This window comes from Pongo pygmaeus, chromosome 19, assembly GCF_028885625.2.
Source record: "Pongo pygmaeus isolate AG05252 chromosome 19, NHGRI_mPonPyg2-v2.0_pri, whole genome shotgun sequence".
NCBI lineage: Eukaryota > Metazoa > Chordata > Mammalia > Primates > Hominidae > Pongo > Pongo pygmaeus.
The window spans coordinates 94,901,887-94,914,057 of NC_072392.2; the positions used below are offsets into that span (position 1 = coordinate 94,901,887).

The 12,171-nt window shown below is 43.9% G+C and overlaps 1 non-coding gene across 1 annotated transcript; it reads left to right on the forward strand.

The window, feature by feature from the left end:
* The first annotated feature begins 12,015 nt into the window (after positions 1 to 12,015).
* On the forward strand, positions 12,016 to 12,118 carry LOC129018434 (U6 spliceosomal RNA). Its single transcript, XR_008495265.1, has one exon. It is a non-coding gene; the product is annotated as a U6 spliceosomal RNA (small nuclear RNA).
* The last annotated feature ends 53 nt before the right edge of the window (positions 12,119 to 12,171 follow it).

Below are 12,171 nucleotides of genomic sequence, written 5' to 3' on the forward strand. Positions count from 1 at the left end.
AATTGATCTGTATCAAGTCATAACTCTTTGTCCTAACTGGCCCCTTATCCTGAGTTCCCTTATGCACTTGACATGTACATATTCTGTACATATTCCTGTATCCTGGTGCCTGCTTGCAACGCTATGTAAATAAGTGCACAGTGAAAAGGCATTTTCTTACCCACAGTACTGGTGTGAATAAACAGAGTATCTCTTTCATCACGCCCTATGTTCTGAAGAAGGCACTGGCTGTCAGTGCTCGCTGCCTTCCGCAGGGCATGGAGATCCAGTTGAGCTCCTGGGTGCAAGCTGAGCTACTGTGGACAATCTGTCCCTCTCACCACATCAGAGTCAGGTTGAACTTGAAGACCTTGAGGCCAGCTGGTGTGGCAGGATAATCCAGAGTCCTAGTTTCCTGGTTCTCAGGTTCCAGCCCACTGCTGCTGTGGCATGTGCCCGGGCCGAATTCGGGATCCAGAGAAGTGTGTGTTTTAGGAGAAATTGACTTTCCAATTATTTTGTTTTTGCTTTTTGAGACAAGGCCTCTTTCTGTCACCCAGGCTGGAGTGCAGTGGTGCAATCATAGTACACTGAAGCCTTGAACTCCTGAACTCACAAGATCCTCCTGCGGCAGCCTCCCTCCAAAGTAGCTGGATTACAGGTAGGTGCCACCACACCTGGCAAATTTTTTTTTTGTAGAGATTGAGGGGTCTTGCTATGTCGTGCAGGCTAGTCTTGATCTCCTGGTCTCAAGCGACCCCACTTCAGCCTCCCAAAGTGCTGGAAGCCGCCACGCCCAGCTGCCAATTATTTTTTAAACATCATTACAATTTTGTGTTTGGTAAGATCTACCTTTCTCTCGTTTTTATTATTTTATTTTATTCTCTTAAGCTCAATGGCAAAAACTTTTTCTCCTTTTTAAACTAAAGCTTTTAACTTTAGTCTTTGAACTTCAGTATACCTCAGCTGATGGGACATGTGAGAACTTATATGCAGATGAGAGTTGTTAAAAGATAATTTTCAGTAAAAGGTAAAATCATTACTCAAATAGACATAAGACATAAAAATGTGCTAAAGATTTGATTCTACTCATGAGAGGACCAGGCAGATATAATAACCAATTCAAAAGACAAGTGCATGAGCACAAAGTAATTTAGATTGTTTTTCTTTTGCTTCTTTCAAGATTTTTCTCTATGTTTGGCTTTCAATATTTTGACTGTGATGTGTCTGTATGGGTCTCCTTGCATTTATTCACTTGGAGTTTCTTGGATCTATGTATTAGCGTTTTTCAACAAATTTCAGAAGTTTTCAGGTATTATTTGTTTGAATATTTTTTTTCTCTCTATCTTTGCCTCTTGAGCATTCTTTCCTAGGATGAGTATGTTGGTGTGCTTAACAGTATTCTACATTTCTCTGAGGCTCTGTTCATTTTTACTCATTATTTTTCTTAGTGTTCTTCATCTCTATTAATCTGTCTTCACGTTGGCTGATTCTTCCTTCTGCCAACTCAAATCTACTATTGAGCCCCTCTAGTGAATTTTTCATTTTGATTATTTATTTTTCAACTTCAGAATTTCCATTTACTTAATAATTTTTTTCTATCTTTTTAGTTAACATTCTCTATTTCATGAGTCATTATTATCATGCCTTTCTTCAATTCTTTAAACATGGTTTACATTAAAAACTTTTTTTTTTTTTGGAGACAAGGTCTTGCTCTGTCACTCAGGCTGAAGTGCAGTGGTGCAATGATAGGTCACTGTAACCCTGAACTCCTGGCCTCTCGTGATCCTTTCTCCCCAACCTCCCTAGTAGTTAGGACTACAGGCTAATTTATTTAAATATATATATATTTTGTAGAAACAGGTTTTCACTGTGTTGCCCAGGCTGGTCTTGAACTCCTGGCCTTAAGCAATCCTCCTGCCTAGAACTCCTGAAGCATTGAGATTACAGGCGTGAACCACTGTGCCTGGTCTACTTCGATTTTTAAAACATATTCATAATAGCTGCTTTGAAGTCTTTTTCCAATGTGTCCAACATTTAGGTCCCTTCAAAAGCACTTTTTATTGCCTGACTTCTTTTCCTGTGTATTTGTCACAGTTTTTTTGCGTGTCATAATTTTTTGTTGAAAACCAGACATTTTAGATAATATATTGTAGCAACTCTAGATGCTGAATTCCCCACTACATTGGGGCTTGTTGGTGGAACTGTTCTTTGGGCATTTGTTTATTTAATTCTGAACTAATTCTATGAAGCCTATTTCCTGGTTTGTGTGCAGAGTGTACAATTTCTGATGTTTCTGCTGAGTATCTTTCTTTTCTCCTTTTTTTGTTTGAGACAGAGTCTCGCTCTTTCACCAGGCTGCAGTGCAGTGGCACGATCTTGGCTCACTGTAACCTCTGCCTCCCAGGTTCAAGCGATTCTCCTGCCTCAGCCTCCCGAGTGGCTGGAACTACAGGTGCGTGCCAACCTGCCCAGCTAATTTTTGTATTTTCAGTAGAGACAGGGTTTCACCATGTTGGCCAGGATGATCTCAATCTCCTGACCTCGTGATCCACCCACCTCGGCCTCCCAAAGTGCTGGGATTACAGGTGTGAGCCACCGCACCTGGCCTTCTGCTGAGTTTCTTAATCACTGTGTCTGGTACAGAGTTTCCACCCTACAAGTGGGGTCTGGGTCGGGGAAGGGAGCCCCAGCCCTCTTGACCACACCTGCATGGAATACAGTTTTTGCAACACAGAGCTGGAAGAGATGAGAGACACCAGTGACACGCCCTTCTTAGAGTGAAACTGCAGCCTGGAGTGGAGACAGAGGGAGCCCCCCATCTTCTTGGGAAGCGACACCTGCGTGGGAAGAAGATAGGAGTGGGATGTGACTCAGGTGCCACAGACTCTTTATTCTTACTGGGATTCAGGAGATTTTCTTGAATAAATATTTCTTCATTTGCTGTATGTCCTTAGGACAACATCATTTTATTTTAATTATTTAAATAATTTTCACCAATTAGGTCAGGTGCAGTGGCTTACACCTGTAATCCCAGCACTTTGGGAGTCTGAGATGGGAGGATCACTTGAGCCCAGGAGTTTGAGACCAGCCTAGGCAACATGGTGAAACCCTTCCTCTACAAGAAGTACAAACATTAGCCGGGCGTGTTGGTGCATACCTGTAGTCCCAGCTACTTGAGGGGCTGAGGTGGAAGGATCGCTTGAGCCTGGGAGATCAAATCTGCAGTGAGCTGAGATGCTGCAGTGAGCAGTGAGTGGAGTGTCACCACTGCACTCTAGCCTGGGTGACAGAGCCAGACCCTGTCTCAAACAAACAAACAAACAAATAATTTTCACCAATTAAATGGCTGTTTTGTAGGGAAAGGTCTGCTGAGTTCCTCACATAGCTATCTCAGACAGTCCACCCATAACTCTTGTGGTGAACTGATATGAGCATAAAAGAAGGCCACGTGGCCTATTGTTGCAAGAAAGAGCCGTATCTACAAAGCAACCTCCAAATGCTGAAGGAGCCAATCAACCAGAGGAGGAGGCAGACAAATCCAGTTTGTCAGCATAGGATGATTTACTGGGTAAATTTACAGATAGAAAAGCATGGTCTTGGGGGGCTGCAGACACGTAGATCTCTGCAATGCAACCCCTCAAATCTAGGGCTTCTATCTTGGGGAAAAGTATATGTGCTCTGGAAGGAATTTGTAGGTGGCTATGAGTATCACTACACCTATGATGTCTGCAACAGCATCTCACATTGTCTTGGAGGAAAAGTGAAAGTTAAAATGAATAGGTGTTCCTACCTAAAGAGTAATACATCAACTACACATTTGGAAGGTATTCTCGGACTCAGGGTCGGTCAGGCAGATTAGCGTTTAAAATAAGGTCGCTCTTGTCCCTGCACATATGTTTTAGCATATAAAAGTTATGTAGCGAATTTTAAGTCAAAGTTACTTAAATAAAACTGAAATTTTACATTTGATTTTGAAAATGTAATTAAATATTTTAAAAGCATACCTTGGAGATATTGTGAGTTTGATTCTAGACCACTGCAATTGCAGCAAAGTGAGTAACAGAAATTTTTTTTATATATGTTTACACCATAATGTTTTCTTCCTTCCTTCCTTCCTTCCTTCTTTCTCTCTTTCCTTCCTTCTCTTCCTTCCTTCCCTTCCTTCCCTCTCCTTCCTTCCTCCCCTTCCTTCCCTCTCCTTCCTTCCTCCCTCCCTCTCCTTCCTTCTTTCTTTCTTTCTCTCTCTCCTTCCTTCCCCCTCCTTCCTTCCTTCCTCCCTCTCTCCCTCCTTCTTCCTTCCTTCCTTCCTTCGACTGAGTTTAACTTCTGTTGCCCAGGGTGGAGTGCAGTGGCACAATCTCGGCTCACTACAACCTCTGCCTCCTGGGTTCAAGCGATTCTCCTGCCAAAGCCTCCCAAGTAGCTGGGATTACAGGCGTCCATCACCACGCCCAGCTAATTTTTGTATTTTTAGTAGAGACAGGGTTTCGCCATGTTGGCCAGGCTGGTCTCAAACTCCTGACCTCAGGTGATCCACCCGCCTTGGCCTCCCAAAGTGCTGGGATTACAGGCGTGAGCCACCGCGCCCAGCCTATAAAGTGTTTTAAAATTAACATATGTACATTGGTATTTTAGACATAATGCTATTGCACACAAAAGAAACATATACGTGTGAAACAATGTTGTCCAACAAATAGGAATTTTATTTTGCTGAGTTGTTCTAAAAAAAAAAAGAAATGAAAACAAAGAATAAATAATATTACATAAACTTAGTTCATAAAGCGGCAGCAGGGTTTGAGAGGAGTTACTTCAATTTTGAAAGAATTTCTAATGTGGATGGGCAAAATGGCATCAAACATCACATTACAGAGAAAACTTTCAATCTATGCAGCAAGCTTTACTGCTGTCTTATTTTATTTTGCTTTATCTTATTTTATTTTTTTGAGATGGAGTCTCATTCTGTCACCCAGGCTAGAGTGCAGTGGTGCGATCTCAGCTCACTGCCATCTCTGTCTCCCGGGTTCAAACAATTCCCCTGCCTCAGCCTCCCAAGTAGCTGGGATTACAGGCGCACGGCACCTCACCTGGCTAATTTTTGTAAAATTAAAAAAAAAAAAACCCACAAAAACAAAAAGAGCAACTTCATAGACAAACAAGGAAAAAAAAAGAAATCTTTTATCTTTAGCCTTTTTAACCATCTCATACAAACTAAGTACATACACAAAAAAGTTACTGGAATGCTCAGAATAAGATTGTTTTTCTGTTGTCTTTTTTTTTTTTAACAAGGTTTTTTTTTTCTCCTTTGAGATTACAGTGAACATGGTCACACCACAAGTAAAGTCAGAAGTAGGACAGAGAACGCTCCAAAGGTTGGTTTGGTTATCTGAGATCATTAAAAATGGGTGACCCTAGGCTGGGCGTGGTGGCTTATGACTGTAAACCCAGCTGCTTGGAAGGCTGAGGCAGGAGGATCGCTTGAACCTGGGAGGCAGAGGTTGCAGTGAGCTGAGACAGCGCCACTGCACTCCAGCCTGGGTGACAAGAGAGAAACTTCGTCTCACAAAAAAAGAAAAAAAACACAAAAAAAGGCTGACCCTAACAATATGTACAAAAATATAAAATGTAAGTAAAAAACACAAATTTCCTTTTCAAGTATTTTTATGGAGGTGAATTCATACTAATAATCATAGTAATATTCCTATAATAAGATTAGTCTTTTTTTTAAAAATTTTACTTTAAGTTCTGGGATACATGTGCAGAATGTGCAGGTTTGTTACATAGGTATACATGTGCCATGGTGGTTTGCTGCACCTATCAACTTGTCATCTAGGTTTTAAGCCCTGCATGCATTAGGTATTTGTCCTAATGCTCTCCCTCCCCTTCCCCGACCCCCCACCCCCGCCCCAAGAGGCCCCGGTGTGTGATGTTCCCCTCCTTGTGTCCATGTGTTCTCATTGTTCAACTCCCACTTATGAGTGAGAACATGCGGTGTTTGATTTTCTATTCCTGTGTTAATTTGCTGAGAATGATGACTTCCAGCTTCATCCATGTCCCTGAAAAGGACATGAACTCATTCTTTTTTATGGCTGCATTTAAAGTACTTTGAAGAAAAAAAGCAGGGCCTTGGAAGTTTTGGTTCTTTTTTCCTCCCCTGTTGCAAATTCTCATGGTTTGAGTTGGGTGGTGGAGAGTGCGTGTCATCTGTGGGCGGTCTCTCTACTTGAAGGTGACTACGTTTGGATTCAGAGATGGGAAGTGGAGGATGACTAGATCGCAGCCATTTTTTTTTTTTTTTAGTTTAATTTTTCCTTTTTTGCTGTCTAGTTGTCCTCATCAATCTTCTGCTTCTTGGTATTGACATCATCATCCTCATCATCTTCAGCTGTTCACTTGCCCGTAGCAAACTCAGCTTCCTCGTCTTCATCTCCATCCTCTTCCTCACCATCACCTTCTAACTCTTCTTCATCTACCTCATTGTCAGCCTCCTGCTCCCAATTTCCCTCACTAGCGTTCCCATTAGTAGAGGCATCTCTTCCATTTCTGCCTCCTCCACAACTTCCTTCTCCTCCTTTAAGTCCTTGGTGGTGATCTTGGAGCTGGTGTCTATGGCTGCATCTGACATGATGGGGCATGCCAGTGATCTGATGCAGAGGATTAAAAAGGAAGCGAGAATTCGAGGACTCTGGTGATAAAGCTGCCGGAGTCCACAGAGGAGGAACCAAGGAGCCAGACGAGGAACAATGCAAAGATGGCTTTTCAGAGCAGCCAGTGGGGGTGTTTTCATTTCAACAGTGTTCACAGGAGTACATTCCATCTCAAGAAACCCTCTTGGTGCATGCATAAGAATCAATTTCTAATCTGTAGAAGTTTGATCATGAGATTGCAGCAACTCAGCCACATCTTCAGACTCCACCTCTAATTCTGCTTCTCTTGCTGTTTACATCACATCTGCGGTGACTTCTTCTACTGAAGTCTTAAGTCCCTCAAAGTCATCCACCAAGGTTGGAACCAACTTCTTCCAAACTCCTGTTAATGTTGATATTTTGACCTCTGGCCATGAATCATGAATGTTCTTCAGGGTTTCTAAAATGATGAATCCTTTCCAGAAGGTTTTCAACTTACTTTGCCTAGATCCATCAGAGAAATCACTATCTGTGGCAGCTATATCCTTACAAAATATATTGCTTGAATAATAAGACTTGAAAGTTAATATTACTCCTTATTCCATGGGCTGCAGAATAAACATTGTGTTAACAGGCATGAAAACATTAATCTCCTTGTATATCTCCATCAGAGCTCTTGGGTGACCAGGTGCATGGTCAATGAGCAGTAATATTTTCAAAAAAGTCTTTTCTTCTTAGCAGTAGGTCTCAACAGTGGGCTTAAAATATTCAGTAAATATGGCTGGTCGTGGTGACTCATGCCTGTAATCCCAGCACTTTGGGAGGCTGAGGTGGGCGGATCACGAGGTCAGGTGATCAAGACAATCTTGGCTAACACCGTGAAACCCATCTCTACTAAAAATACAAAAAATCGGTGGGGCATGGTGGCACGCACCTGTAATCCCAGCTACCCGGGAGACTGAGGCAGGAGAGTCACTTGAATCTGGGAGGTGGAGGTTGCAGTGAGCCAAGATCATGCCACTGCACTCCAGCCTGGGCAACAGAGTGAGACTCCATCTCAAAAAAAAAAAAAAAAAAAAAAAAAAAAAAAAGTTTGGTGGCTGGGTGCAGTGGCTCATGCCTGCAATCCTAACACTTTGGGAGACCGAGGCAGGCAGATCACTTGAGGTCAGGAGTTCGAGACCAGCCTGGCCAACATGGTGAAACCCCGTCTTTACTAAAAATATAAAAATTAGTCGGGCATGGTGGCATGCACCTGTAGTTCCATTTACTGGGGAGGCTGAGGTCAAAGAATCCCTTGAACCCAGGACGTGGAGGTTGCAGCGAGCCGAGATCACGTCACTGCACTCCAACCTGGGCGATAGAGCAAGACTCTGTCAAAAAAAAAAAAAAAAAAAAAAGAAAAGCAGAAAAGAAGGAAAAAAAGAAAAAAGAAAGAAAAAGTTTGAAATATCACAAGAATTACCAAAATGTGACACAGACATGAAGTGAGAACTTGCTGTTGGAAACATGAGGCTGATAGACTTACTTGATGGAGGTTTGCTATAAACCTTCAGTTTGTAAAATTGCACTATCTATCTGCAAACTACAGTAAAGTGAAATGCAATAAAACAAGGTATGCCTGTAAAAGTATTTTTATAAAAAATGAACTGTCCACAATTTTATTGTTCAATGTCCATCTAGTTGCCAACATAAAGAAATGGCATCACATTTCACACGTTATGTCTAGATCCAATTTATCCAAACCTAGGAGCAATATGAGGATTTTACTATTGCCAAATTTAGTTTAATTTTTTAAATTTTTGTAGAGACAGAGTCTCAGTATGTTTCCCGGGCTTGTCTGGAGCTCCTGGGCTCAAGCAGTCCTCATGCCTTGGTGTCCCAAAGTGCTGGGATTACAGGTGTGAGCTACCATGCATGGCCGCAAAATATTCTTTAGAACTGTGACAAATATTGCACTGATTTGGGAGTACCTCCAGAATCAGGAATTGGACAATCAATACAAGTGGGAAAATGTGGCCGGTCGCTGTGGCTCACGCCTGTAATTCCAGCACTTTGGGAGGCCGAGGTGGCAGATCACCTGAGGTTAGGAGTTCAAGACCAGCCTGGCCAACATGGTGAAACCCTATCTCTACTAAAAATACAAAATGAGCTGGGCGTGGTGGTGCAGGCCTGTAATCCCAGCTACTTGGGAGGCTGAGGCAGGAGAATCGCTTAAATCCAGGAGGCGGAGGTTGCGGTGAGCCGAGATCGCGCCATTGCACTCCAGCCTGGGCAACAAGAGCAAAACTCCGTCTCAAAAAAAAAAAAAAAAAAAAGGTAGCCGGTCATGGTGGCAGGCACCTGTAATCTCAGCAACTTGGGAGGCTGAGGCAGGAGAATTGCTTGGACCCGGGTGGCAGAGGTTGCAGTGAGCCAAGATCGTGCCATTGCACTCCAGCCTGGGCAACAGAACGAGACTCTGTCTCAAAAAAAAGAGTAGGAAAATGTGTTTTGTTATGCAAAAATCAATTGTATTTCTGCTCTCTGAAAGTAGGAATTGACAAGCTAATTAATTAGTCCTTTTTATTACCAAGCACCTGTGCTGCTCAAATTCTTCCCGTATCTTGAGTCAGTGCTTGCCTCTGAAGAACCCACAAATCTAGATAGCATCCAGACACTGTCATCTTTGATTTTGAAGACATAGGGCAAGTGATGTGGAGAAGCCTTTCTCTGGGGCCTGAACAGTGTGAGTCATAAATGCCAGTGCTGAAGGCTCTAGATTGTGCTGCACTATCACTGTTCACCAGATCCAAGCAACATAAATGCCTGTTGTTCTTTTTTTTTTATTTTTTTGAGATGGGGTCTTGCTCTGTCATCCAGGTTGGAGTGCAGTGGTGCGATCTCGGCTCACTGCAAGCTCTGCCTCCTGGGTTCACGCCATTCTCCTGCCTCAGCCTCCCGAGTAGCTGAGACTACAGGCGCCCGCCACCACGCCCGGCTAATTTTTTGTATTTTTAGTAGAGACGGGGTTTCACCGTGTTAGCCAGGATGGTCTCGATCTCCTGACCTCGTGATCTGCCCGCCTCAGCCTCCCAAAGTGCTGGGATTACAGGCGTGAGCCACCACACCCAGCCAGGTGCCTGTTGTTCTTTAGTAATTTTGCATTTGTACATTTGTGATTTGGGGCTCTCTAAAGAGCGAAGTCCAGGAATGGCACTCTTCTTGTCCAAGTATAAAGGTGAGATAGTTTTATGCTCCTCTTCGGCCAGTGTTTTCTTTTTTCTTGTTTCCAACAATTCTAACAATGCCCCTGGCTCCTAAAACTGCAATATTTTTCCTTGTAACACGCTCAGCAGGCATATCTATTTCTTAGAACATTTGCACAGTAACACAAAGGCAGAAATAATGCCATTTGGTAAAAAGAGAAAAAAAGTTAATTTGTGACTGTTGTTTAATAAAGGAGTAGACGATTAAGGTGCCCTAGGCAAGGACTCAATATTAAGTGAGCTTTCTGGTATTTCCTCCTGACAGACCGTTCTACCTCCTGGATGGTCGTGATTGGCAGGTGTAGCTGACTTGGAAGACTGAGCCTGGGCTGGACGGCTGATTGACGTCCCTGTGGGCTGCAGCAGCCCGCTCACTCTTTTCTTTTCTTTTCCTTTTCTTTTCCTTTTCTTTTCTTTTCTTTCTTTCTTTCTTGTCTGTCTTTCCCTCCCTCCCTCCTTCTTTCTTTTTCTTTCTCTCTCTCTCCCTCCCTCCCTCTTTCTTTCTTTCTCTCTCCCTCCCTCCCTCTTTCTTTCTCTCTCTCCCTCCCTCTCTCCCTCTCCCCCCCTCCCCCTTTCTCTCTTTCTCTCTTTCTTTTTTTTTTTTTCAGACAGAGTCTCGCTCTGTCGCCCAGGCTGGAGTGCAGCAGTGGCACAATCTCGGCTCACTGCAAACTCTGCCTCCCGGGTTCACGCCATTCTCCTGCCTCAGCCTCCTCAGTAGCTGGGACTACAGGCACCTGCCACAATGCACGGCTAATTTTTTTTGTATTTTTAGTAGAGACGGGATTTCACCGTGTTAGCCAGGATGGTCTCGATCTCCTGACCTCATGATCTGCCCGCCTCGGCCTCCCAAAGTGCTGGGATTACAGGCGTGAGCCACTGTGCCTGGGCCAGCAGCTGTTCTTTCAGGTAGCTGAGAAAGTCAGACAGGCCCTGATAGATTTGTTTGACAACATTTCTTTGGTCTCTGAATACAACTGCCATGTTTCTTGTTCTCCTAAGGCTCTAATAATGCCCAAAGAACCCTAGTTCATTTTCTTTTTTGTTTTTGAGACAGAGTCTCGCTCTGTCACCCAGGCTGGAGTGCAGTGGCATGATCTCAGCTCACTGCAACCTCCACCTCCTGGGTTCAACCGATTCTTCTGCCTCAGCCTCCCAAGGAGCTGGGACTACAGTCACATGCCACCATGCCTGACTAATTTTTGTATTTTTAGTAGAGATGGGGTTTCACTATGTTGGCAAGGCTGGTCTTGAGCTCCTGACCTCAGGTGATCCGCCCACCTCAGCTTCCCAAAGTGCTGGGATTACAGGCATGAGCCACCATGCCTGGCCTCATTTTATTTTTTTTTGAGGCAGAAGTCTCGCTCTGTTGCCCAGGCTGGAGTGCAGTGGTGCCATCTTGGCTCACTGCAACCTCTGCCTCTTGAGTTCAAGCAATTCTCCTGTCTCAGCCTCCCAAATAGCTGGGATTACAGGCGTGTGCCACCACGCCCAGCCAATTTTTGTATTTTTAGTAGAGAAGAGGTTTCACCATGTTGGCCAGGCTGGTCTCAAACTCCTGACCTCAGGTGATCCACCCAGCTTGGCCTCCCAAAGCGCTGGGATTATAGGCATGAACTACCATGCCCGGGCCCTAGTTCATTCTCTAAGATTATAGCCAACCATTTCCTGGGACATGGGAAGTCCTTCCACCTTCCCGTATACTCTCCTTTTGGAAGAATGAGTTTGATAGCAAGGGAGGCCTACACCACAGCCCAGTATTGTGGTAACGGGTGCAATCTAAAAGACATGTGACACGAACTCAAAGATTTTGCCTGTGAATTAATTCAGTTCACATTTCCTAAGAGTTTACTATATACTGACTCCTGGGGTAAGTACTGTAAACTGTTGTGTCAGTGAGTGACAGAAAACACACGGGGCCAGTAGAGACACAGAGGAGGGGCACTTGGCCAGCTCAAGTACTGGAAGGTTCCCTATCCGGTGTTCCCTACCTGACCAGTGAGGCTCACGGAGTAACACAGGGCATCAGCACACGAAAGGCAGAGGATGAGATTCTAGCAGGAAAACTCTACCCTGGCCACCAGTTCCCAGAGAGGAAGGGTTGAAAATTAATGACCACATTGCACTTAGCCAGCCTGCAATATTAATAACCTGTGCTGTGCCTGCTTCAGCAACAGATATGCTAAAATTGGAACGATACAGAGAAAATTAGCATGACCCCTGTGCAAGGATGACATGCAAATTTGTGAAGCGCTCCATATTAAAAGGTAGTAACAATAATACTAGCTGTTATGCTGAAGCCGCCTTTGTGGAGAAGT